The sequence below is a fragment of the Dermochelys coriacea genome, chromosome 18, assembly GCF_009764565.3.
Source record: "Dermochelys coriacea isolate rDerCor1 chromosome 18, rDerCor1.pri.v4, whole genome shotgun sequence".
Taxonomy (NCBI): Eukaryota; Metazoa; Chordata; order Testudines; family Dermochelyidae; genus Dermochelys; species Dermochelys coriacea.
In genome coordinates this window covers 3,816,708-3,842,194 of record NC_050085.1, presented here as the reverse complement: position 1 = coordinate 3,842,194, position 25,487 = coordinate 3,816,708, and the positions used below count along the sequence as shown (strand labels likewise).

General features: G+C 50.8%; 2 long non-coding RNA genes across 2 annotated transcripts; one reads left to right on the top strand and one right to left on the bottom strand.

Moving 5' to 3' along the window:
- Positions 1-10,450: 10,450 nt before the first annotated feature.
- Positions 10,451-19,321, top strand: LOC119845126. Its single transcript, XR_005289518.1, has 3 exons — positions 10,451-10,670; positions 18,712-18,965; positions 19,049-19,321. It is a non-coding gene; the product is annotated as an uncharacterized LOC119845126 (long non-coding RNA).
- Positions 11,972-12,535, bottom strand: LOC122457085. Its single transcript, XR_006276408.1, has 2 exons — positions 12,489-12,535; positions 11,972-12,198 (listed from the first exon to the last, which is right to left on the bottom strand). It is a non-coding gene; the product is annotated as an uncharacterized LOC122457085 (long non-coding RNA).
- Positions 19,322-25,487: the final 6,166 nt, after the last annotated feature.

Here is a 25,487-nt window from a genome sequence, read left to right as displayed (position 1 = left end):
TGCAGCTCCATTTGCTGTTTTTGCTGAATTCCAGCACTGAGCTCTGCATGCCTTTCTGCCTCAAGTCTTTTCTGATGATATTCTGGATTATCTAGCTCTGTCCACCCTCCTTAAGCTTTACTCTGGACTGGATGACTTCCTTTGCTTGGCAAATTCTGTTTGTTTTGTCAAGGGCTAATTCTGGTCTTCCAGTTGTCTCTGTCTGAGTTTTTTGTTCCAAATCCCAATCCTAATCTGGTTTCTTATTAGAGACACAGGTCATGTTTACCCCGTGGATGATCCAGTGGTGATGCTCCCAACAGTATTTCCATCACTGTAGGTAATTTAACCTTAGACTTAGCATCTCCTGTGGCTGGTGGCAATGAGGCTGCCTGTTTTCCTCACAATCTTGCTATGCAGAGCAAGACTCCCTCATAAATTGTCTCCATGATGGCAGCATCCTCTTTCATCCTCCTCCTTTGTCCCATGACTTCTGTTCCAGTTCAGTCTAAGACATACCTTGGCCTTCTATCACAGGAGAGCTTGGTGATATGGCCAAACCACCATAGATGTCTTTGTCTAATTATTGAGTCTACAGTCTGCTGACCCATGCAGGACAGTACTTCCAGGTTGGTTACACAATTGTTACCCACTCAAAATTCTCTGTCACTTGCACATTCTAGGGCACCCACCCCTACCTAGTTCCTAGGGCTCAAGGTGTAACACGGTTAATTTAGGCACCCCCATCCTTTCCCAGTTCCTAGAGCTCCAGACGAAGGGCACCTAACTTTACCCCTCCGTGGGCTCTAGGCTCTACTCCTTTGGGCTCCAGGTAAACACCTGTTCCCTGTGGAGTCAGAGCATAATCTTTTGTGGGTTTACGGGGTCTTTTACCAGTGAAAGAGCCTTACACAGTAATATCCTACTTAATCTCTATTTAGTAACAATCACCAAAACAGAAGGCACATGCTACAGTGCTCACCACTCCTGGTAAGACAGATGAACTTTTCTTGATGGCCAGTGAGGATCAGGTTCATCTGGCGGACACCAGTTTCTGCACGGTGTCGTTGGCAGAGTGTTGAGGTCTGGCAGCTCTGATCTTGGGGCTGTGTTCTGGAGTTGGGTCCCAAAGAAATTCCTTTTGGACCCCAGTTTAGATAGTGAAACTTGAGTCCTTTTTAAGTATACCTTAACCAATCATTATATTCAAATTTTACTAACCAATCCTAACATATTGTTACAAAATTCTCTAACCAATCATACCACTCCACCTTAATTAATTTACACCTAGCAAAATTAATTATGTAACAGTCAGAAACAATCAAAGAACCAACAGAGATCATACAGCCAAACAATAGAGAAGTGGGGACCATAAAGATACAACAATAAGAAATGAGGATTTCACAGCCACAACTATTGATAAGTGATTTCTTGCCAGATAGACGCTATCAAACTACATTTTCTTTAACCATCTTAAGATCTGTTTCTTTATCTGGTGATGGTTGGTGCTTTAGGACAGGATCTCCTTTTTATCAGCCGATATTACATTGTTTTAATGTAATTTAGATGGCATGTGAGGCTGTGACTTCCTTCTTCTTAGCTAATGGCTGCTGCTCTCCTAAGATGGTGGCAGACAAATGTCTTGGACCTTACAATATGGCTACAGGAAAAGGCCTCATCCTGACACAATCTTGCCAATGACTTCCCAAGAGTCTTCTTAAACAACAGGGGTGGAATGCATTCCACTTCTGTCAACATTGGGTGTTTTTCTAAAAGAGCTGTTCTAGGAGTTATTTTGGGGCAGGTCTCTGGCCTGTAATACAGGAGATTAGACTTTCCATTGGTCCCTTCTGGCCTTGGCATCTCTGAATCTATATGCAATTCCATCATCTGCCACATTTCTGAGACTGACCATGAAGAATGTTTTGTTGAACTCTGTGGCCTATGCAGTCTTTGCCTCAAGGAAACACTATTTCCACACCATGAAGACATAAACTGACATGGAGATCACATGATGGGTTCACACAAAATCAGCTTGATCATGTTGTCATTAGTTGGATGCTAGGGTGTATGCAAATGCTGACGTTGGAAGTGTTATTAGTTATTCTTGTTAGCTCTTAGGATAATCAAAATAAAACTAAAGAAGGTAGCACTATGCAAGGCAGAGGGTTTGTATGATTCTAGAAAGGTAGTAGATCCAGCAGTGAAGGTGCATTTCCCAACAGCTTTGAAATAGATCTGAAGAGTTAAAAACCCTGATGGATGATGTAGAAGGACAATGGCAGTTTTTCAAAGAAGCACATGTGAGGAAAAAGAGAACCCAGGGAACTATAGACTCACTTCAGTCCCCAGCAAAATCACAGAGCAGGTCTTCAAGGAATCCATTTTGAAGCACTTGGAGGAGAGGAAGGTGATCAAGAACAGTCAACATGGATTCATCAAGGGCAACTCATGCCTGACCAACCTGATTGCCTTCTATGATGAGATAACTGGCTCTGTGGATATGGGGAAAGAGGTGGACATGATATATCTTGACTTTAGCTAAGCTTTTGATACTGTCTCCCACAGAATTCTTGCCAGCAAGTGAAAAAAGTATGGATTGGATGAATGGACTATAAGATGCATAAAAAGCTGACTAGATCATCAGGCTCAATGGGTAGTGATCAATGGCTCGATTCTAGTTGGCAGCTGGTATCAAGCGGAGTGCTCCAGGGGTCTGTCCTGGGGCCAGTTTTTTTCAACATCTTCATTAATCATCTGGATGATGGGATGGGTTGCACCCTTAGCAAGTTCATGGATGACAGTAAGGTGGGGGGAGAGGTAGATATGCTGGAGGGTAGGGATAGGGTCCAGAGTGACCTAGCCAAATTGGAGGATTGGGCCAAAAGAAATCTGATGAGGTTCAACAAGGACAAGTGCAGAGTTCTTCACTTAGGAAGGAAGAATCCCATTCACCGCTACAGACTGGGGACCGACTGGCTAAGCAGCAGTTCTGCAGAAAAGGATCTGGGGATTACAGTGTATGAAAAGCTGGATATGAGTCAGCAGTGTGCCCTTGTTGCTAAGAAGGCCAATGGCATATTGGGCTGCATTAGTAGGAGTATTGCCAGCAGATTATTCCCCTCTATTCAGCACTGGTGAGGCCACACCTGGAGTATTGCATCCAGTTTTGGTCCCCCCACTACAGAAAGGATGTGGAGAAATTGGAGCGAGTCCAGGAGAGGGCAACGAAAATGATTAGGGGACTGGGGCACATGACTTACAAGGAGAGACTGCGGGAACTGGAGTTATTTAGTCTGCAGAAGAGAAGAGTGAGAAGGGATTTGATAGCAGCCTTCAACTACCTGAAGGGGGGTTCCAAAGAGGATGGAGCTCGGCTGTTCTCAGTGGTGGCAGATGACAGAACAAGGAGCAATGGTCTCAAGTTGCAGTGGGAGAGATCTAGGTTGGATATTAGGAAACATTATTTCACAAGGAGGGTGGTGAAGCACTGGAATGGGTTACCTAGAGAGGTGGTGGAATCTCCATCCTTAGGGGTTTTTAAGGCCTGGCTTGACAAAGCCCTGGCTGGGATGATTTAGTTGGTGCTGGTCCTGCTTTTGGCAAGGGATTGGACTAGATGACTTGCTGAGGTCTCTTCCAGCCCTAATCTTCTATGATTCTATGTAGCCATGATTACAGAGTGGGTGAGAAGACCAAAGAAAGAAGAATGGGTCCAATCAAATACATGGAGTCTTGTTGACGAGAGGAAAGAATTAAAGAAGAGAGACAGCAGTAAAACAGCTGTTCTGCAACAGGAATATGTTGACAAGGAAATTGAAAGGTCAGCCAAAGAGAGAATGGCTGGAAAACAAAGCAAGAGAAGCTGAGGAGGCATACAAGAGAGGGAAGTCTAAAAAGAGTTTTCTAGTATCTAAACTACTGACATCACGGTTCTTGAATGGTGGCATTTTGAAGGCTTGAGACAGTACAGTTTTAACCACAGAGAAAGGATAGATAGCCTTTTAGATGGAACATTACCAGGCTGTCGTCAGCCAGCTAGAACCACTAATATACATTGAGAGATATGAAGAAATAGTAGACTTACCCATATTACTAGAAGTAATCACCTTTGAGGAAGAAACTAAGGCCATAAACCAAATGAAGTGTTGCAAAGGACCAGGCTATAAGATTGGTGCCATAATGTTAAAAGCTGGAGAGGAAGTGATGGTGAATTACCAGTGCAGGTTGTGCAGAATGGTTTGGTGAAAAGAGATCTGTCCTGAACTTTGGAGAAGAGGTGTCATCTGTAAAATCTATAAAATGGGAGAACACCTTATCTGTGATAACTGGACAGGGGTGACACTCCTGTCTGTAGCTGGAAACGTATTTTGCAGTATCACTTTTTCATATTTATATTTTTAATAATTTTTCCAAATACAAAATATATACCAAAATACCAGGTTCATCATAATATATTATCATTTTGAATAGGATGAAAACTGCAGTCAATAAAGTTCACAAGAAAGAACAGGCTGGATTTTGATCAGCTGATTGTATTCAGAGCCGTTTTTCACCTTGAGAAGACTTATTGAGAAAGGCTTAGAGTACCAGCAGAAGATGTTTGTTAACTTCCATGATTTTATCAAAGTGTTTGATAGTGTCCACAGATAAACCCACTGGAAGCTCCTGAGACAATACGGAATTCCAGCAAGGTTTGTTAATTTGATAAAAGCTTTGTACGACAAGTCTGCATGCTGTCCCAAGGCAGACAGCAGAGATGATTTAAGATTGCTACTGGCATAAGGCAAGATAGCATATTATCCCCACTTCTCTTCCGCATTGTCCTAGACTTCGTAATGAGATGAGTGATGGCTGCTGCCAAAAACAGTGGTATTGTCTGGGCAAGAGATAAGGGGTGAGACTTAGATTTTGCAGATGATAGAGTCCTCCTGGATACCAACTTGGATGGAATGAGAAGACTCACTGCTAAGTGGGACACTGTATCAATATGCAGAAAACCAAGACCATGGAGAGAGGGGGGAATGTTGTCAATACTCGTGGAGGTGTGATTGATGGAGAAGATTACGAAAGAGTTGATGACTTCATTTATCTTGGAAGTGCAATATCTTCTAATGGCCAGCTCATTAAAGAAATGAAGGCAAGACTCAGTAAAGTTGGTGGATCATTTTCTATTTTGTCAAAAATCTGGAAAAGCGAGAAGATACATTTACACACTAAAATGAAATTGTGCAGAGTTAGTGTCCTTCCAACACTATTGTACATAGTTAATCCACCTCTACCAATGGCAGAAGTTAGGTTGATGGAAGAATTCTTCCATCCACCAAGCCGCATCTAAACTGGGAGTTAGCTTGACTTAACCATGGTGCTCAAACGAGTGAGTTTTTCACACTCCTGAGCAACATAGTTAGGTAGCTTTAAATTTTAACTGTAGCCCAAGCCTCAGCTACCCCCCAACATTGCAAGATTGGCTCTTCAGCCTCAGATCAGTAACAAACTCATACATGGTTTCACCTTCTTCTTGTACTTGCTGTTTAAAAATATCTCTGTCAAATGTTTCATTTGTACATGGAGTGCCGTACTCCTCAAATTTCTGTACTATAGTTTCATATTTACCCTTCTCTGACTGAGTGAACTAAGAACTGTTAAACACATCAGGTGCTTCGGAATCAGCTTTTGTCAGGAATCAAGCTGTCGTCTGACTGTCTTCCTTTTTTCTGACATCCATTGCTTGCTTGCTGATACAGAGTCAAGATTTAACTGTTTAAACCTTCCGCGTTTCCAGAGAGTTTCAGCTCTGGTAGGGCTTTTTACCGCTCCATTCTTCTACTGACGGTATTTCTGAGTTCATTTTACTCCTGGTCCCGTGTTCTGCTCAGTGATCACACAGTGGTTATGTGCTTGCCAGAGCTTTGTTTTAGTCAGTGTCTGGTTCCGACTAGCTGTACATAAGAACAAGAGTTTCACAGCACCTCTCCCAGACTCTCTGTCTGGGAAACTCAGGCCCTGGAGGCACATCCCCAGTGCCACAAACTGAGTGGGGGAGTTTCAGACACAATCTCAGAAGCTGTCCGTTCTGTGGGGACATCAAGGAGAACAAGTTCACAAGGTTGGTATCCATCAGTTGGAGTCCTTGTGCCTGGGAACTTTCTGGCTGCAGCATAGACCAGGTTGTTGGCAGGCGGGCGCTCCTATTTACAATCACAGTTCATTTGGTAGGAGCAGAATGACAGGTGCGCAAAGAGGGAGATCATGCTGAGCCCAGCCTCAGGATGTCAGATCTTGTGAGATCAGCCGTCCCTCCTTTGTCATTTGTAGGAGAGATCTTTATAGGAAATTACCAGCTCCATGGCCCAGTGACGTCAACAGGAATCTTGCTGCTAATGTCAGTGGAGGCTGGATCAGGTGGCAAATGAATAAAAGCCAGGGAAGATGCAGCTAATGCACCTCAAGATCAGCTAAAGCCCAGCTCCTCAGCGGAGGGGGAACCAGGGAAGCTCAGAGAGGAGAGGGGCTATGGCATGAGAGTGGGTGAAAGATTACAAGGGGAAAAAGGCTGTATGTGCAGAGCAAGGAGACAAGACTCCCTCTCTGTAGCTCTGGTGAGCTCTGGCCCATCAGGACAGGAATGACACTGATTCAGGTGCTCTGATGACATGGCAATCAGGCCAGAGAGAGACACCAGCCAACCAGGGAAATACGGAGCGAAGAGCAAAAAGAATAGCCCAGGCCTGGAGGGATCGGTATGAAGAGTCAAGGGCCAAACTCATCCCATCGTGATGTCAGTGCAAATCTAGAGGAACCCCAGGGAAGTCAGTGGAGTTTTACTTTGCATTTACACTGGTGTAACTGAGATCAGCATTTGACCCTAAGTATGGACCTTGGGTAAACAATGAAGAGGGGAAGCATGAGAAGCATTTGAATGGTGTAATAATAGCAAGGTAGGAGTGGACTTTGTTAGGGAATTCAAGGGGCCATTATTAATGGTAATGGGACAAAGCTGAGCAGAGACAGAATGAAGGTGAATATCAGGGATCATTTCCTGCCCCTCCCAAGGGAAGTGACACAATCCCATTGCCTGAACCATTTCCAAGCAGGCATACCTGCCACTGCATACCCCTGGGAGCAATTCTGCACCAACAGGGAGATGAGTAGATAATGCATCCTGATAGTGAGGGATCTGCTTCTGCTTCTGTTGGCACCATGGAAGCTGGATTGGGCCCTAGAGCTGGACAAACAATGCACATTTTTCTGTGACTATTGGCTTCTAGTTTTAAACGTGGTTTCAGAGTAGCAGCCATGTTAGTCTGTATTCGCAAAAAGAAAAGGAGGACTTGTGGCACCTTAGAAACTAAAAGTGTTTGCTTTGGCCCAGCTTTGCCCTATTTGAGCTCAATTTCCAGGAACTCAGGAGCAATCCAGTTTTACTGGCATAAACATTCATGGAAAGCAAATTTTGAAGTCCCCTGCTTGAGTACTAGCAGGAGCCGAATTCTAATTTGCATATGCAAGCATGCATGTCAGCAGTGTCTGAGACCCCATCCAATCAGGAATCAGAAAAGATGCCATGTGGCTATGGCCAATGACAGCTAAGGAACACAGCCTGACTCTGGAATAATTACTTTCAGTCTATAGAACAAGAAATGCAGAGAGAATGCCCATCTGCACAGAGAATCGTGGGCCAGCACAGAAGCTACTTTCTCTAAAATGGATGATTTGTTGCAAATTCTTCACCCAGCCCAGACAATAACTCTTCCTTGTCCTCAGTTTTTCTTTCTGCGATTACCTGCCTATAGAAATGACCGTGTCAAGAGGACTCATTGAACAAGACAGGAAGGAAGGTATATCCTCCAGGCCTCTCTGCTTCCTCACTGAGATCTAGAAATGATGTAAAGGAACCTTGTATCCACTGGAGTTCACCCCTGCCCATCAGATGTTTGTGACCACAGGGCAAAATTCCTTGATTGGTCTGTAATTAGAAATGTCCCACTTGCGAAGAGGTTTCCCTGCTGGACAAGCTCAGGGAGGGTTTGGTGCAAATGGGTGAAGTATGTGCCTCACCATTCCTGCCCAGGGTGGGCGTTTACATACGGTACATGAGGTTTGTTTCTGTTTCCTTATGGAACCAATGGACAGAGTCTGAATCGCACACATTACAGTCAGATACAACCTTCCAAATCCACAGTCAGTGATGCTGTGAAACCCCTGGGCAGCGGGTGGGGGATGGGGGAGTGGGCTTGGGCATGGAAGAAGAACCTCCTTTTCTGGGCTCTCTTGCCCTTCTCGGCGAGCAGCTGATCCTGGCTAATATCAGAGACAGGATACTGAACAGGATGGGCTCTGGGTCTCAAGGGATCTGGCAGTTCCTGTGGTCACAAAACACCTTGGGATGTTCTGAAATCTGGGAGGGGGTTGAAGGCGAATGGAGAACAAGCCTCCCAAGTCTGGAGAACTCACAGGGGCTGCCCTCACGCTGCTTCAGTACGTCTAGCCTTGGGAGACCCTGCAGGGCCAGAACCATGGAGAAGTGTGGCAACATCTTGAGCATTGTCAAATTTCAGACAAGGATGAGGGACCTGTTTGGGCCTCCGACGGCCACTTGAGCCACTTCTTGCCCCCAGCTAGTGGCTTGGTCTGGTTCTTGCCCTTGAGGGGCTACTTGGGCCGCTCCTTGCCCTCAAGTGGCCTTTGGGGCTAGTTCTTGTCCCTCTCTCCTGGAGAGCACTCTCTGTTCTGCAATGAGGGGGATGACAATGGGAACTCTTTGCTGGCATGGGAGGCTCGACCCATTGGGAAGGAGCACCCAGCACACATGCCAGTGTGTCTGAGTTTGGGTAATTGCCTTTCCCTGGGAAAGAAGAGACTCCCTGTCTGCCTGCCTGGCTTCCAGGCACTGGAAATGTAGGGCCAGGCCAGTCTCAGGCTGCTGAGTGACTTATGGCAGAATTCTGGGGTGATAAATTATGGCTAATTGTGGGCAGGTGACAAAGGCAGACTAAGGGGAAGGGAGTGGGACTTTCACTCCGCTGGCAGCTGCTGCCTCCCCTCCTTTCACTGCTTGTTTCACTTGCCATTTGAATCCTGCAAACACAGCACTTTCCAAAACCTGCTGAATCTTGATCGAAAGGCTCCTCTCCCCCCTCAACCCCCACCTTGCCAAGCTCTCACTCCCTCTCCCCACCCTCTCGCCCTTGCAGCTCTTTGTCTAGCTTTATTAACAAGATCTCCCTGGCAGACAGGAATTGGCTGCCTCTCAGGACATCTGTGCCTAGACCCATTCATCAGTGCTGCGCTGTGAGCAGCAGGTGACTCCATGGTGCTAATTCTCCATTCCACCAAAGCCCTCTTATGCCAAGCCCTGCCCCCGATATCCCCTGCCTTGGGGGTTACTCCAGCATGGAGCTCAGCAGCAGCCCACCACTGGCCACACTCCTAGCCCTTGTCACGGGGCAATTGTTGGGTGGGGAGTGGGAGGGAAGAGGGCGTGGAGTTGTGGCCATTCTCTCATTTCCAGAGCCCAGAGAGGGCCATAGGAAGCTGCCCATAAGTTACAGCAGCCCTGAGGCTGCTCTGACGCTGTGGTTGGGGCCACAGCCCTGGAACTTGGAGACTGCAAAGGCCACTTTCCCCCAGCCCCATTCCTGCATGCACTGTAGAGCTAGACTGACTGGTAATCTGAGTCCTGGTGTGATAGGTCCCAAGGCAGGTGTGGTACTGCCTGGGGAGGGGGACTAGGCCTGGAGGGGCAGGGATGGTACTGCCTTAGGGTTACCACCTCGCTGGTGTTTGACCAGCCTGACTGGGTTTTTTTAATGGATTTGCCAGTTGCCAAAAAAATAATTTAATCTGCTGGTAGCGTTTTAGGTGGGTCTAAAGATTTGCAGTATTATCGCAATATACTAGGATATCTAGTGTTAAAAGTTTCTGGATCCCGCTAAAGATGCTGCAGTGTTCCCACTTCTGAAGTTTAAGCAATAACAGATCTAAACTGTTGAAAATACAGTAGCTGTCTGCCCACCAACCTACAAGCGTACTGCAAAAGTGTGTGAGAGAGGGTTTGAGTCACACAAGTGTGATGAGACATGCGATGCTATCTTATCTCTAGGTGTTCCCTCTCGAGATGCTATAAATGGCTGTTGAAGGGGGGTTGTGGAGTTGCCTTATGTTTGGGGGTGGGGGTGGAGGTTGGGGGTGGGGCAGGCTCACCTTGTGGAGGGGTTGGATGCCATTTTTTTGCATTTCAAAGGTGGTAACCCCATCCAGGGGGTGCTGGGGTGGTATAGCCTGGGGGTGTGTGGGGGGGAGTGTGATGGGATGTTTACCCCACACTCACCCTGCAGGGTTTAATCCAGCCCAGCTGGGCCTATTAACCGATCAGGGTGCTAATTAAGGAGGCTCAGCTGGGCAGGACTAGGTGGGGCCAATAAAGCCCAGGAGCTGAAAGGTGAAGGCCCTGCTGTGAAAAGGCAGATGCTCCAGGTGAAAGGGAGGAGTGAGTGGAGACTGTGGTCACTCCCTGTGAAGAAGAAGGCAGCTCTGGGAACTGGCAAGCCCGGTAGCAGAAAGCAGCCCAGGGACAGAGCTGTGAGGACCCAGAGAGAGAAGGTGCAGACTGCTGAGCTGAGCTGAGCACCTGGAGAAGTGGGTGGACGCAAGTTCCCCAGCAACTGCTGGCGAGTGGCACTGAGGCAGTGAGTGAAAAGACTGCCCAGGGCTAGTGAGGGGGGGAGCCTGGATAGTGACATGGGCCGAGCCATGGGGACGCTGCATGCAGACAGCCACTGATGGGGGGGTGGCCTTGAGCTAATCCCCCAGAGTGACCAGGAGGAGGTGCTAGTCCAGTAGTGAGAGATGCACCCTGTGACTGGGATCTGTCCTGGTGGAGAAGCAGGTAGTATGACAATAACAGTTCAGGACTGGGCTCCATTTTGGGCCACTCTGACACAGCCTGCCTTGGGGGCTGGGGGAACTGAATTAAGGCCTTCCCAGCCTGCTTGGCCTCACCCACTTCCCTTGACCTGGCTCTGGCTCCTGCGGGAGTGGGGTTTGCAGGCAGCTCCCTCCAGTGCCCCCACACTTGAGCCAGGGGAGACATGGGCCCAATCCCAGCATGTGGACAGGGTGGGGTGGAGGCAGGACTGCTGATGAGCAGAATCAGTGGCAGTTGCAGGCTGCAGACCAGGAGTATCCCATTGTGTCACTATGTGGGGGGCTCTGCACAGCATGGGTGTGCGGGCCAGACCCATGAGGTTTGCTTGGAGAACAGCGAGCATGTGGGGGTGAGGGAAGGGCCACAAGGGGAGTCCAAGAATGAGCAGCACCAGTTAGCCAAGGGCTGGTATAAACTTGTGTAGTTAGCCTGGTTCGAAGGGCCGTGTGGACATTTCAGTTTGAACCCAGTTTATTGCGGCTTAACTCAAGGCACCCTGGGACAGACTTCAGCAAAACTGAAATCAGTGCATCTCCATAGGGGGTTTGCACTGGTCTAATGAAACCAGTTTAACTGGAGTGTCACGATCTGAGTGTAGACAAGGCCTGACCATCCCATGACAATGAGAGCGAACCAGCTGCTGTCTCCAAGGGCAGGGCTGGGCACCACACCACTTCGCCGTGACTCCTAGGCTGGATATGGGGAGAGCCAGTCATGAGCTGCCAAAATCTTAACTGGTTCCCTATAAAGTTCTGATGTAAGGGATGTGCCCCAGTATGTATTTTTTGTACCAACAAGGTTACCAGACATTTGTATTTTCCTGGGAGGAATTTTTAAAATTTAAAAATTCCTCCCGGATGGCGATTTAACAACCAAAAAGCCTGACCTGTCTGGGAAAATATGGGTGTATATTAACCCTGCCTAAAGTGTTTTTTTTTTTTTTTTTTTTTTTTTCTTTTTTTAAAAAGATGGGTCTGAACTAGAATTGAGCTCCATTTCACATGTGTGGATCCAGGTGACCTGATGTCCCGATTTTATAGGGACAGTCCTGATTTTGGGGTCTTTCTTATATAGGCTCCTATTACCCCTCACCCCCTGTCCTGATTTTTCACACTTGCTGTCTGGTCACCCTAGGGTGTGCACATGTGTGGGTCCCAGCTGCTCCCTACCCCCCTCCTTGAAGCAGGTGTGCAAGGTTACTGCCCTGGGAACTGCAGGGCACCAGTGAACTGGGGCCAGCTGCAGACAGGGGCGTGGGGCAGGGCTAGCTGGAGGCAGGGGGTGCAGGGCTGGCTGCAAACAGGGCAGGGGTTGCGGAGCTGGCTGGAGACAGGAGGGTGCGTGGCTGGTTGGAGACAGCAGCTGGCTGTGGGCAGGGCAGGCAGTGTAGGGGTGGCTGGAGACAGCGGCTGGTGCAGGCAGGGTTGGGGGTGTGTACAGCAGGGGCTGGTGCGGGCAGGGCAGGTGGTGCGGGGGTGGCTGGAGACGGGCTGGCTGCGGGCAGGGGGTGTAGTGCGGCAGGGGCTGGCTGGAGACAGGGCAGAAGGTGGCTGGAGAGAGGGGCTAGCCGCAGGCAGACGGTGCGGGGGTGGCTGAAGACAGGACAGAGGGTGCATCCGGCAGGGGTCAGCTGGATACCGGGCAGGGGGTGCAGCACGGGCTGGCTGTGGGCAGGGCAGGGAGTGCGGGGGCGGCTGGTGCGGGCAGGGCAGGGGGTGCATATGGCAGGGGCTGGTGCGGGCAGGGCAGGGGGTGCATATGGCAGGGGCTGGTGCGGGCAGGGCAGGGGGTGCGTGCGGCAGGGCTCGCTGCAGGCAGAGGGTGCGGGGGTGGCTGGCAACAGGGGCTGGCTGTGGGTGGGGGTGTAGGGTGTAGGCTGGAGGGTGGGCAGAGGGGGTGTGACAGGCTAGCTGCAGGCAGGGAGTGTGGGGGTGGCTGGAGACGGGCTGGCTGCGGGCAGAGCCGGGAGTGTGGGGGTGGCTGGAGACGGGCTGGCTGCGGGCACAGGGTGCATGCGGCAGGGGCTGGCTGCAGGCAGAGGGTGCAGGGCTGGCTGCAGGCAGGGCAGGAGGGGGGCTGGCTGCAGGCAGGGCAGGGGGTGCTGCGGGGGCTGGCTGGAGACAGGGGCTGGCTGCGGGCAGGGCGGGGCAGGGGTGGCTGGAGGCAGGGCAGGGGGTGCGGCAGGGGCTGGCTGCGGGCAGGGGTGGCTGGAGACGGGGGGGCTGGCTGGAGGCAGGGCAGGGGGTGCAGGGGTGGCTGGAGACGGGGGCTGGCTGCGGGCAGGGCAGGGCAGGGGTGGCTGGAGGCAGGGCAGGGGGTGCGGCAGGGGCTGGCTGCGGGCAGGGGTGGCTGGAGACGGGGGGGCTGGCTGGAGGCAGGGCAGGGGATGCAGGGGTGGCTGGAGACGGGGGCTGGCTGCGGGTGGGGTGCTGGGTGCTCACGGGGAGAGCGGCTCGGAGCAGCCCGAGCAGCAGGACGCAGCCCCGGCCCAGCAGAGCAGCCGGGGACCCGCCAGGCAGCAGTGGGAGCCCCAGGGCCAGGGGTTGGGGGAGCAGGAGCAGCACCAGGTCTCGTGCCCAGGGCCTGGTGGCAGCCCACGTGGCTCCCGCAGCGCGGCGCCCCCGGCGGCCGGAGGAGGAATTACAACACTTCCCGGCCGGAGCCCATCAAAGCCTCAGCGCCCCCTGCAAGGAAGCGGGTTAACAACCGGTTCTAAAACTGCTTCAAAATATAACAACCAGTTTGTGTGAACTGGTTCCAGCTCAGCACTGGCCCTGGGTTCCCATTGAGGCACCGGATGGGATGTTGTCATAAATATAAAGGGAAGGGTAAACACCTTTAAATCCCCCCTGGCAGAGGAAAAACCCTTTCACCTGTAAAGGGTTAAGAAGCTAAGATAACCTCGCTGGCACCTGACCAAAATGACCAGTGAGGAGACAAGACACTTTCAAAGCTGGCAGGGGAGAACAAAGGGTCTCTGTGTGTTGCCTTTGCAGGGACCAGAGCAGGAAAGCGGGTCAGAACTCCTGTAAAGCGCTAATAAGCAATCTAGCTAGATATGCGTTAGCTTGTTTTGTTGAAATGGCTGATAAAATAAGCCGTGCTGGGTGGAATGTATATTCCTGTTTTTGTCTTTTTGTAACTTAAGGTTTTTGCCTAGAGGGATTCTCTGTTTTGAATCTGATTACCCTGTAAGGTATTTAATTTAATTAATTCTTTTTTTAAGAACCTGATTACTTTTTTCATTGTTCTTAAGATCCAAGGGTTTGGATCTGTGTTCACCTATGCAAATTGGTGAGGATTTTTATCAAGTCTTCCCCAGGAAAGGGGGTGTAGTGCTGGGGGGGGGGGGATTTTGCAGGAGGAGACATTTCCAAGTGGGCACTTTCCCTGTTATTATTGTTAGACACTTTGGTGGTATCGTTTAACCTAAGCTGGTAAGAATAAGCTTAGGGGGTCTTTCATGCAGGTCCCCACATCTGTACCCTAGAGTTCAGAGTGGGGAAGGAACCTTGACAGATATATTGGGGCTTCTCCATGTCCAACAGGCCTGATTCAATTGCCCCTCTGTGTGCAGCTGCCTGAAGTAATTGACCTAGGTGGGGTCTGGGATTTGGTTAATGGAGCTTGTTTGGGATGTTTTCCTTGTCTGCAGATGGGCCCTCCTGAGCCTGGGGCAGGGGGTGAGAGACGTGCCCCACAGGCAGCACATCGCCCTCCCCAGGGTCAGTGTAAGGGGAGGTCTCTGATTTGAGCAGGTGCTGGCTGGCTTGTGGCTCTGGCCCAGAGATGAACTGGGCCTGCTCTATGCAGCTGCTCTATTGGAAGGGGAGTTACTAGCAGAGTCCTAGTGATGGCGTCAAAGCCACGGAGAGTCAGTGAGCTGAGCTGCTCAGCCAGTGCATCGACTTCGCTGGGCTTGGTCCCTGGGTTGCTCTGTCTTTTCTGTCTTTGGGTTGAGCGCCAGCACTTTCCGGGTGGTACAGAAAGAGCTGAGCTCTGTGTATAAAGCCAGCGGGTCTGGTGGTACGTGCAGGGGGGGTTAGTTTAATGCACAGGACAGGCTGGCCATGCAGCTGTAGGTAGGACTAGCTGCGAACCCTTACTACTGCATTTGATGGGTAGATCTGCTATGGTCCCCTCCCACCCGCCCCACACCCCAGTGTGCCAGCAGTCTGACAGCAGCCCCAGCAGAGACCTCACTCCAGCTCTCACTAGCTGGGGCTGCCTCCAGAGCAGGAGTGCACTCGGGGCTGTTTTCCCTTTTATGCTGCTGGAGCAGAAGCCTTGAGTGTTATCTACACAGAGACTTGCACTGAAATCGCCAAACCAGTTTGAACACCTCCCCCCTTTGTTTTCCCCCCAGTAAAGATCAGTAAAATAGGAGAATTTTGTTCCAATGCAAGAGCATCCACATACAGACTTGCTCCAAGACGGCTAATAGTGTGAGTTCAATATGGATGCGTTATTTCAGTGCGAGTTCCTGCGTAGACCAGCCTTCACACAGCTGCATCTACTGCCTAGGGGCCTTGGAGGTGGGATTGGGGAAGGATCAGTTGTTTCATATTTCTCACCTTCTCATGCCAAGCCCTAAGGTCTCTCCTCCTACAGCCCTGCAGGGCAACTGAGGCTGCTGGTTTGTCCTTGTTCTCTCCCATGGGTCTTCTAGGCTGATGCCAGGGTCAGGCCTTCTCAGTTCAGGGAATGTTTTCACTGAGGTTCATCACCAGCAACTCCTATTGACTGGCTGTAGGACTCAGATCCAGGTCTTGCTGTTCAGGCCAGCCTGGATCTGACTTTTTCCTTGCTTATTCAACCACTCCTGTGTGGCTGGTCTTTCCTTCTGCCAAATGACCTTGGTTGGATCAAAGTAGCAGAGTGGTGGCCCATTCTTGGCTGAGTGCTTTTGAATGCATTTGAAAGCATTTGAATGCTTCTTCTAAGGTGGTGCAGCATCCCCTTCGTGTGTAAAAGGCACCAGGACAAAAGAGAAGAGAAGAAACTCCTTTGTCCCAGGCTTTGCTGTGGATCTCTCTGTTCATATCCGCACTTAGATCAGCTCTCACAGCTCTGCTTTCTGCTCTGTGTCCCATGGGTCTCTGTCCCCTCTGTGCTTCAAGATGCAGTTCTCAACCCCCTTGCTTTGTCACCTCTACCTGGCACCTGGCTCTTGTGCCCTGCAGCCTCTGACCTGTAGAGCTTGGTCCATGTCTGCTCCCAGCCATTCTCCTGCATCCTGCTAGCCAGGCAGAGGTTCCCAGGTGTGACAGGTTGATGCTGCTGTTAGCACAGCACAGGGCAGGCTGGCTGGGGAGGTTCATGGATTCTAAGGCTGGAAGAGACAACTGATCATCTCATCTGAACTCCTATATAACTCAGGCCAGAGAATTCCCTGGATCAATTCCTGTTGGAACTACAGCACATCTTGTAGAAGAACATCCAATCTTGATTCTCCGGCACTGGCTGTTTTTAAATCCACCACAAGCATCGGGAGGTCCCATCCCCCAGGTGTTGGCCTCTGTTTTCTCTTGTCTTGTGGATCTTGCACTGGAAGCTCTTCCAGGTGGGATCTGTCTAAAATGCCATGTGCATTCACAGGGCAATGTGCGTCGTTTAGTAATCACCAACGTCTCTGGGTCTCCCTTGGGAAAGAGCTGCCTCCCTGCCCAGTGCTCATACTGGGGATCATGGCCAAAGGAGCAGCACAGCACCAGCATCACCTGCAAACTGGAGCCAATATCCGCTGGTCTTGCTTCCCTCAGTCTGCAGCCTCCCAAGTCACCAGTGTACAACATGAGAGAGACCTAGGGCCTCTGGGAACAGGGAGATCTCAGAAGGGAATTGGTAGGGGAGGGAATCTCCTAGAGCCATCTCCATCCTCACTCCAAGGAAGGCATCTTTCCTGTGAGGTGACTTGAGTGGTTCCCCTCAATCAGCTCCCAGCAGCCAGAATCTGCCGGCTGGCAAGAGATCCTGTGTTGATTCTGATCTCAGCTAGGTCAAGTCCTGCCCAATGACCCTCTGCAGTGACCTCCTTTGGCAGAGCAAGCTAAAATCCCACTTCCTCCCTGGATCTGCATGAAACTTCCTGCAATGCCACTGCTCCTGCAGCAGCTGTTCTGGGAAGGATGCACAAGGCAGGGGAGCTGGCTAAGCAAGAGCTGGCAGGCATGCTCCATGGGGCACGGCCCTCCCCAGGACCAGCTTCCCCCAGGGTCTTGTACTGCACTGCAGACTGAATTGCCCAGGCTTCAGCGCTGGAGGTGGGGACTCAGTCCTGCATTCAGCCAGCCAGCCTGCAAGGCACAGCTTTGAGCAAGGCATGGCACCCACTAATGTTATTGGGGCAGCTGTGCCGGGGGGGGTGTCACAGGGGAGGCACTGATTAACTTTAGAACCCGAGAATGAGGGACAGTAAAGGCACATGGCTTACACATTCCCACACACAGCCCCCCCGAGACCAACACCACCCACAGACAAGCCCTGCGCATAGATACCGCTCCCTCCCCACAGGTATCCCCTCCCACCCTGAGGCAGTTGTCTCCATGCATGCACACATCCCAACTCCTCTCCCTCTGTAGAACCCCTCACACTGATGCCCCAGAATCCTTTGATTCATTCCCCACTGTTTCCAGGGCTGGTCTCTGTCCCAGAACAGACCCTTGCTAGGCCATTTTCATCCTCTTGGGGATATTTTGGGCTCCCAGGCTCCTGCAGAGTCCCCAGTGCAGGTGTGAAACTAAAGCTTCCCACATGGCAAAGCACCTGCCAGCTCTGCTGGCGCAGGGCAGTTCCCTGTGGCCTAGGTGCTGCCACCCTCCCACCCCCAGCTGGCACAGTAGGGTCACTTGGCAGAGGCAAAGCTCCTCATCTTCATACCACAGCCCTGCAGTGACACCAGCGAGCAAAGCTGAGCCCTTGCACTGGCATGTGCCACTGCATGGCTTCCTGTGCCACACACCTCACTGGACATGCTCACCCTTGGCTCAGAAATACCCAATGGACGCTATCCCCTCCTGAGTGAGGTGCCATGCCCAATCCCCCTGCAAGGTGCCATGGAGTACCCCTGCCATGTGAGCACCATACCCCCAATCCTGCTCTCTGCCAGAATCATGCTGCAGGCCCATCCCCATAATGCCAACCCTACAGGGCACCGTGCCTGTTGCTGTACACTAGGAACATGGTGACAATATATTATATCTCACCCTCTGTACCCTGCAGACCCATAGCCCATCCTGCTGCTCTACAGCACCTTCAGGTGGTCCAAAGACAGCCCCACCACATCACTAGGAGCCCAAGACCCAGCCTACCCCAGTCAGCTACAAACCCAATTGTCTCTCTCTCACTCCACTTCCTCCCCATGGCCCTGAGGTCCCACAGACACAAGCCAGATCATCCAGCTTCATACCTCAGCAGCCAATGCCAGAGTCCGTCTCCCAGGAGGCAGAGCAGCCAACATGCCCATCCACCGGCCCATGTGGTCAGTGATGAGACATTCCTGACTCTGTCATATTTTGATACCCTTGCTGTACCCCCCCTTCTCCCCGTTAGCTGGACAATGGTCAGAGGAGGGGGGCAGAGTACAGGATGTCTGGGAAACCTGAACTTCAAAAGGCTTATTTTGGAGTTCCTACCATGACATGGGCTCTGAAGGGGCTGGTAAGTGCCATGTTTATAACCTTAACTCTGCCTAGATACATCCCCTGCCTTGACATAGAGTAAGTGAGAGAGGGAGATAAATTACTGGCCAGTGGCCCGAGCCCATTGCAGGACACCAAGATGGAATGTTTCTCTACTTCTAGAGAGGCAGATGTGGGATGCAAATGCCAGCAAGGCAGAGGCTGCAGCCATGTTCCTCTTCTGCTGAGGCATCAGTAACAGGACCACCAGCACCGATCACATCTCCATAGAGGAAAGCTGCAGCAGAGTCAACTGGCTCAGAAGCCTCAGTACTATGAGAAAGGCCTGACTGAAGCCATCCCAACCCTCATCTCATTTCAAGAGGGATGGAATTGGGACTCTCTGCCAAGCTGGAGCAGATGTTGGGGCCCTGCAGGTATGTTATCCCCACTGAAGGATAAATCAGTGCTGTGGAGTCTAGGTATTTGCTTAGAGTGTCTCATTTATTGTTTACACTAGAGTTGCCAGCCCTGCCACGGAGGTGTCATGAACAGCACACCGGCAAACCCCTGTCAGGAATCTGAGCCCAGACACTGATGCCCAGTTCCCGGGAGCTACTCTGCCCCAAGAAATGACTCTAGCTGAAGTGATCCAGGTAGATCACTGTGACCTAAGAACCTCTTAATGCCAGCAGGCAAAGGGGCACAGTGGAGGTGCATAGAGGTTACAGTTAGCTCCTGAGTTTGGCATGGACGTTCTGGTTCACCAAAGAAGGTCATGTGAGGTCTCTAATAAAAGCTTGTCATGCTAATCTACACACTCATTGTGAGATGGATGGATGGATGATATTTAAGGAGGTGTGTATATGTACTGAATATGTTTACAGTCTGTTACCACCCAAGGAGGAAAACAGGTTTTCTTCCAGACAGGAGTAAAGAAAGATATAGATTCATAAATATTAAGGTCAGAAGGGACCATTATGATCATCTAGTCTTACCTCCTGCACAATGCAGGCCACAGAATCTAACCCATTCATTCCTGCAATAAACCTCTCACCTATGTCTGAACTATTGAAGTCCTCAAATCATGGTTTAAAGATGTCAAGGTGCAGAGAATCCTCCAGCAAGTGACCTATGCCCCATGCTACAGAGGAAGGCAAAAAACCCCCAGGGCCTCTTCCAATCTGCCCTGGAGGAAAATTCCTTCCTGACCCCAAATATGGCAATTAGCTGAACCCTGAGCATGTGGGCAAGATTCACCAGCCAGATACCCAGGAAAGGTTTCAGAGTTGCAGCTTATGCTCAAATGTGTTGGTCTCTAAGGTGCCACAAGTACTCCTTTTCTTTATACCCAGGAAAGAATTCTCTGTAGTAACTCAGATCCTACACCATCTAACATCCCATCACAGGCCATTGGGCCTATTTACCATAAATAGTTAAAGATCAATTAATTGCCAATATCATGTTATCCCATCATACAATCTCCTCCATAAACTTATCAAGTTTAATCTTGAAGCCCGATAAGTCTTTTGCCCCCACTGCTTCCCTTGAAGGCTATTCTAGAACTTCACTCCTCTGATGGTTAGAAACCTTCATCTAATTTCAAGTCTAAACTTCCCGATGGCCAGTGTTTATCCATTTGTTCTTGTGTCCACGTTGATACTGAACTTAAATAATTCCTCTCCCTCTCTGTCAAAATGTAAATTCAGCATTGTAAACCAATACAATGGAAGCCATTAGGAGTCAACAGGAGAATGTGAAATCAACAGGAAAAACAAGCAAGAGAGGTTGTGCTGTCACTGAGGCTAGATGATGAACTTTGGGGGATGTAAGCAGAAGGCTTGGTAGCATTTGAACCCATGTCAGCAGGTAACAAACACCTTCACGTGCTATGGGAAGTCCTACCTAAGAGACCCAGCAGCCGACTTGGAGGCTCCCAGTTGGCTCCATGAATCCATATAAGCCCACAGGGACCTGAAATTGTCCAGACAACAATGTGGTTTCCTAATGTGCTGCTATGACTGACTGCTCTAGGCATTGACTTTAGTTCTGATGTGGATTCTGAACCTGGCTCTGGACCTCTGACACAAGTATTGTCCTCTGGTACTGACCTCAGCCTGGAAATCTGACCTTGAGCTGCTCACGCCCCACCCCAGGACCCTGAGAGAAGGCAAGGAGACATCCCTTTATCTAGCACCTAAGAAGTAACCAGACAGTGATCCAGTGGCAATGGTGAGAGGTGCCAAGCGGTGGAGGCTGGAGTGGCAAAGCCTGCTAACAGAGGAGCATTCGATGGAGCTGGAGGCCAGTGTCAGAGTGGGGAGGCAGAGCTGGAGCTACAGAAGCTGGCTGACCAGGAGGGATAGCTCAGAGATCTGAGCACTAGCCTGCTAAACCCAGGGTTGTGAGTTCAATCCTTGAGGGGGCCATTTAGGGATCTGGGGCAAAAATTGGGGCTTGGTCCTGCTTTGAGCAGGGGGTTGGACTAGATGACCTTCTAAGGTCCCTTCCAACCCTGATATTTTATGATTCTATGACACACACTGGCAGAAGAAGGTTAAGTCACACCCATGGTCCTGAAGAGGAAGGATGTAAGGTTATGCTGGACGAGGTGCTGGCAGCAAACAGATGTGGGTAGATGGGCCCCATCACACTGCTGGTAGCCTGAGTCAATGTGGACAACAAAGATTGTTTGGGGATTCCAGTTATGGGAGGCTATTTTTCTTGGTGTGGTGTTTTCTGTACTGATGTAACAGAGTTAAACGTCCAAGGGCTCAGGTACAAACCCCACACTGTCAGATTCAGTGGCTGAGGGGACAAGCTCACTGTCTCCCCAGGCTGGGGAAACTGAGTCAGTGCTGAATGTGTCTGTGGCATAGCTAAAAGGGGCAGAGGCCCAGAATCTGCTGGGAGTGGTGAGCCCCGGGTAGAGCTAGGAAATGCTGAGGGCCAGAACCCAGCTAGGCACAGCCCTACGGTGCAGTGTCAGAGCTCCCCTGGAATGAGGGAGGCCCTGGCTGGTAAAAGTGCTGACAAATCCCTGCTACCTGGTGAAAGGTGGGAAACCCCCAGCTGGGTATAAAGCAAGCGCTCTGGGAACTGTAGATGCTAGAGAGGGAGAAAGTGGTATAAGATGGCAATTTGAGATGTAATTAAACCCAAGGGCAATGGGGGGAGGAAACACACCTCATCTCTTCCCAAATGGGGGTCGATACACTCTCCCACTGCTTGCCACAGCTCCCCCAGAAGAACCAATCACGCGCTGACAGCCCTGCAGCATGTTGTCACAGGCTGGCCAGCACGCACCCTCTAGGAAAAGAACTTCACTAGTGCTGTGGGGTGACTCTTGCTGTAACAGGTGGCCAAAGCATGCCGCTTTCCCCAGAGTGCAGGGAACATGGAGCTCTCTTTCAGGCTGAGGGGAGGGATCAAGGTGGAAACGTGACCCTTAATCTCCTCCTCCTGCTACACATGATGCCAAACCTCAGTCCACGAATTGGGGAGGAGTGTGCTCTGTCTTGCATTCAGATTGTCACTGGGCACTGAGTGCTGGCGCTTGCATGCTGAGGTCCAAGCGTGGCCTGTGTCCTAAGGCAGGGGAAGGGCAGACCAGCCTGTCTGTGCCACCCATCTTCTGGGATGCTCCTGATTTCCCTTTGCTGTCCTGCACTCCTGCAGAGCAGTGTGGTGTATTATTGGGGGGGGGGGCTGACTTGGGGGGGAGCTGCAGTAGCTCCAGTGAGCTGTGCCCAGTTGGAGAGGATCCCTGCCCCCAATCCCTGAGCCAGCTGCTACCCCCTGATGCTGTGTTCCCAGCTCCTAACCACCTGACAATCTGGTGCTCCAGCCCTCCAGTTCCTCCTACACCTCTCGGTGTTCTAACCCCCACATTCTGGCTGCAGAGGGCCACTAAGGGGAGATGCTGCGCTCATCCATATTGCTGCTGAGTCCCCTTTCAGAAAGGGAACCCTGTCCTACCCCGCCTGCTGGTCCAGCCCAGCCAACTCCCACCCCCAGCAGTGCGGGATTGACTAAATGGAAAGCCCAAATATAGGCAGGGGAAACACTTGAAACTCTGGAGGGGCTTCCCTAGGGTCTTCAGCTCCACCTCATCTCTCCTCTCCTCCCCCAGACCTGGGGCAGTGAGCTGGGACATGATCCCTAGGCATGAGGGAATAAGTTCCTCCATCTTTTCTCAGCTTCAGGGTTCCCCTTCCTCCCATGGCTACTGCCATTGCTCTCAAGGAGTTTCCAGGGCTCCCGCTCCTCCTGCTGTCCCCACTGCTCCTGCCCGCTATGGGGAGTGATGCCCCAGGCCTGAGTGGGGATGGGAACTTCCAGGTGTTTGGTGAGGGAGGGGAAGGGAGCAGCAACTATTGAGAAAGGGACTTTGGGACACAGGGACCTAGACAAATTAGAGGACTGGGCCAAAAGAAATCTGATGAGGTTCAACAAGGACAAGTGCAGAGTCCTGCACTTAGGATGGAAGAATCCCATGCACAGCTACAGACTAGGGACCAAATGGCTAGGCAGCAGTTCTGCAGAAAAGGACCTAGGGGTTACAGTGGACGAGAAGCTGGATATGAGTCAACAGTGTGCCCTTGTTGCCAAGAAGGCTAACGGCATTTTGGGATGTATAAGTAGGGGTATTGCCAGCAGATCAAGGGACATGATCGTTCCCCTCTATTCGACATTGGTGAGGCCTCATCTGAAGTACTGTGTCCAGGTTTGGGCCCCACACTACAAGAAGGATGCGGACAAATTGGAGAGAGTCCAGCGGAGGGCAACAAAAATGATTAGGGGGCTGGAGCACATGACATATGGGGAGAGGCTGGGGGAACTTGGATTGTTTAGTCTGCAGAAGAGAAGAATGAGGGGGGATTTGATAGCTGCTTTCAACTATCTGAAGGGGGGTTCCAAAGAGGATGGATCTTGACTGTTCTCAGTGGTACCAGATTATAGAACAAGGAGTAATGGTCTCAAGTTGCAGTGAAGGAGGTTTAGGTTGGATAGTAGAAAATACTTTTTCACTAGGAGGGTAGTGAAGCACTGGAATGGGTTACCTAGGGAGGTGGTGGAATCTCCTTCCTTAGAGGTTTTTAAGGTCAGGCTTGACAAAGCCCTGGCTGGGATGATTTAGGTGGGGATTAGGTCCTGCTTTGAGCAGGGGGTTGGACTAGATGACCTCCTGAGGTCCCTTCCAACCCTGATATTCTATGATTCTGTGATTCAGGCCATCCCTCACTTCCCAGCCAAGAGCTCTGTGGGAGCAGCAGGGACAGAGGTGGAAGGTAGGGTTACCACCTTTGAAATGCAAAAAAACCCAGCACCTCCCTCCCCATAAAGCAAGTCCACCACAACACCCACCGCTTCAACAGCCACTTATAGTAATGAGAGAGAAAACCATATAGATAAGATTGATAACAAACAGGCATTTGTTTTGTCAGCACATTTTGCCAGTCTTTGTAGTATGTTTTGTTTAGCCAGTTGTCACTGAATGTGCAATTTCTGATGCAAGCCTTTTTTCGGGGGTGTAGTAGGATCACTCGCATGATTGCCCTCATCTTCCATTATTTAATGTGCCTCGCACGTCTCCTCGCTCTTGCTTGACTCAAACCCTCTTATGCATGGTGCACTTGCGTGTTGGTGACCAGGCAGCTGCTGTATTTTCAACAGTTTTGCTCTGTTATTGCTTAAACTGTGAAAGTGGGAACCCTGTAGCATCTTTAGCTGGACACAGAAACCTTTACCATTAGCTATCCCAGCACACTGTGGTGACAATGCAAATCTTTAGACCCACATAAAAAAAATCCCAGCAGATTAAACTATTGTTCTGGCAACTGGCAAAGCCATAAAAAAACCCAGCCAGGCTGGTCAAATACCTGCCAGGTGGTAATGCTTGTGGCAGATGGGCATTGGCTGACTCAGGATACAGGAATGGGGGGTGGCAAGGGCATAACGGCCACTCTGGGAGGAGGGGAGTTGTGCTCCTGTTGCCCAGAGGGACCAGGTGTGGGGTCCAGTGAGGGGATGTCACCCATGCTGTGCTGCTGATGCCCTGGGGCTAACTAGAGCACTTCATTCCCTGGAGCTGTCGGGCCAACTCCTTTCACCTGCCACAAAGCCCTAAAGTGTATTTATGGCTCTATGCAAATTATTTACAAATATGCAAAATAACTCTAACTAATTTGCTAGATGCCACGCAGGGAGCTGCAGCCAGCTAGGTCGCTGTGGAGAGGCCATACAGCACAGATGAGTTAGTTCAGCAGGACTCCCTCCAGAGAGCGCAGGTGGCCACAGGAAGAATATCCTCCGTCTGTAGGCTCTCTGCTGCATTGGCTCAGTTCCACTGGCCAGGCTCCCGGGCTCTTCCCACTCGCTCTGGGGTCATGGTGGCTACTGCAGAGAACAGCACTTGCCGAGAGCATTCCTTGCACGTAGGGTGCACGAGGGTAGCAGACGTGCCCAGTCCCTCTGCACCTTGCACCCCTTCTCCCCTTGCCGGGGCCAGCCATCGGCAAGCACCAGGTCTTGTCTCTCCCTCTGGGTGGATCTCTCTCTCTTTGAACTGTTACCATAGTAGCAAACATGACAACAACTCCTTGGAGTCAGTAGGGCTGCCCTGGTTCTGGTGCATTACGCAGCGTGAAACGCACACAGCTGTTAGGCCATTGTCCCACAGCTGTTCCCAGCTCCCTCCGAAATGGAGCAGAGGGTGTCAGAAGCTGGGTGTTGCTGCTCTCTCTGTTCCCCGGTGCTGGGACCCAGCAGTGCTCTCGTCTGTTCTGCCCGGGTTCTTATCCCATCCTCATCTCCAGAGCCAAGGCATGTTGTGATGAGCGTCTCTCCTGGGTGGTTCGTTCTCTCTCCTCTTCCCAAGGGAAGAATTGTCTGTGCAGTGGAGTGGTTTGTTTTGGTAGGGTTTTGTTTACATGTCCACACTGCTGTGTGCATATGAG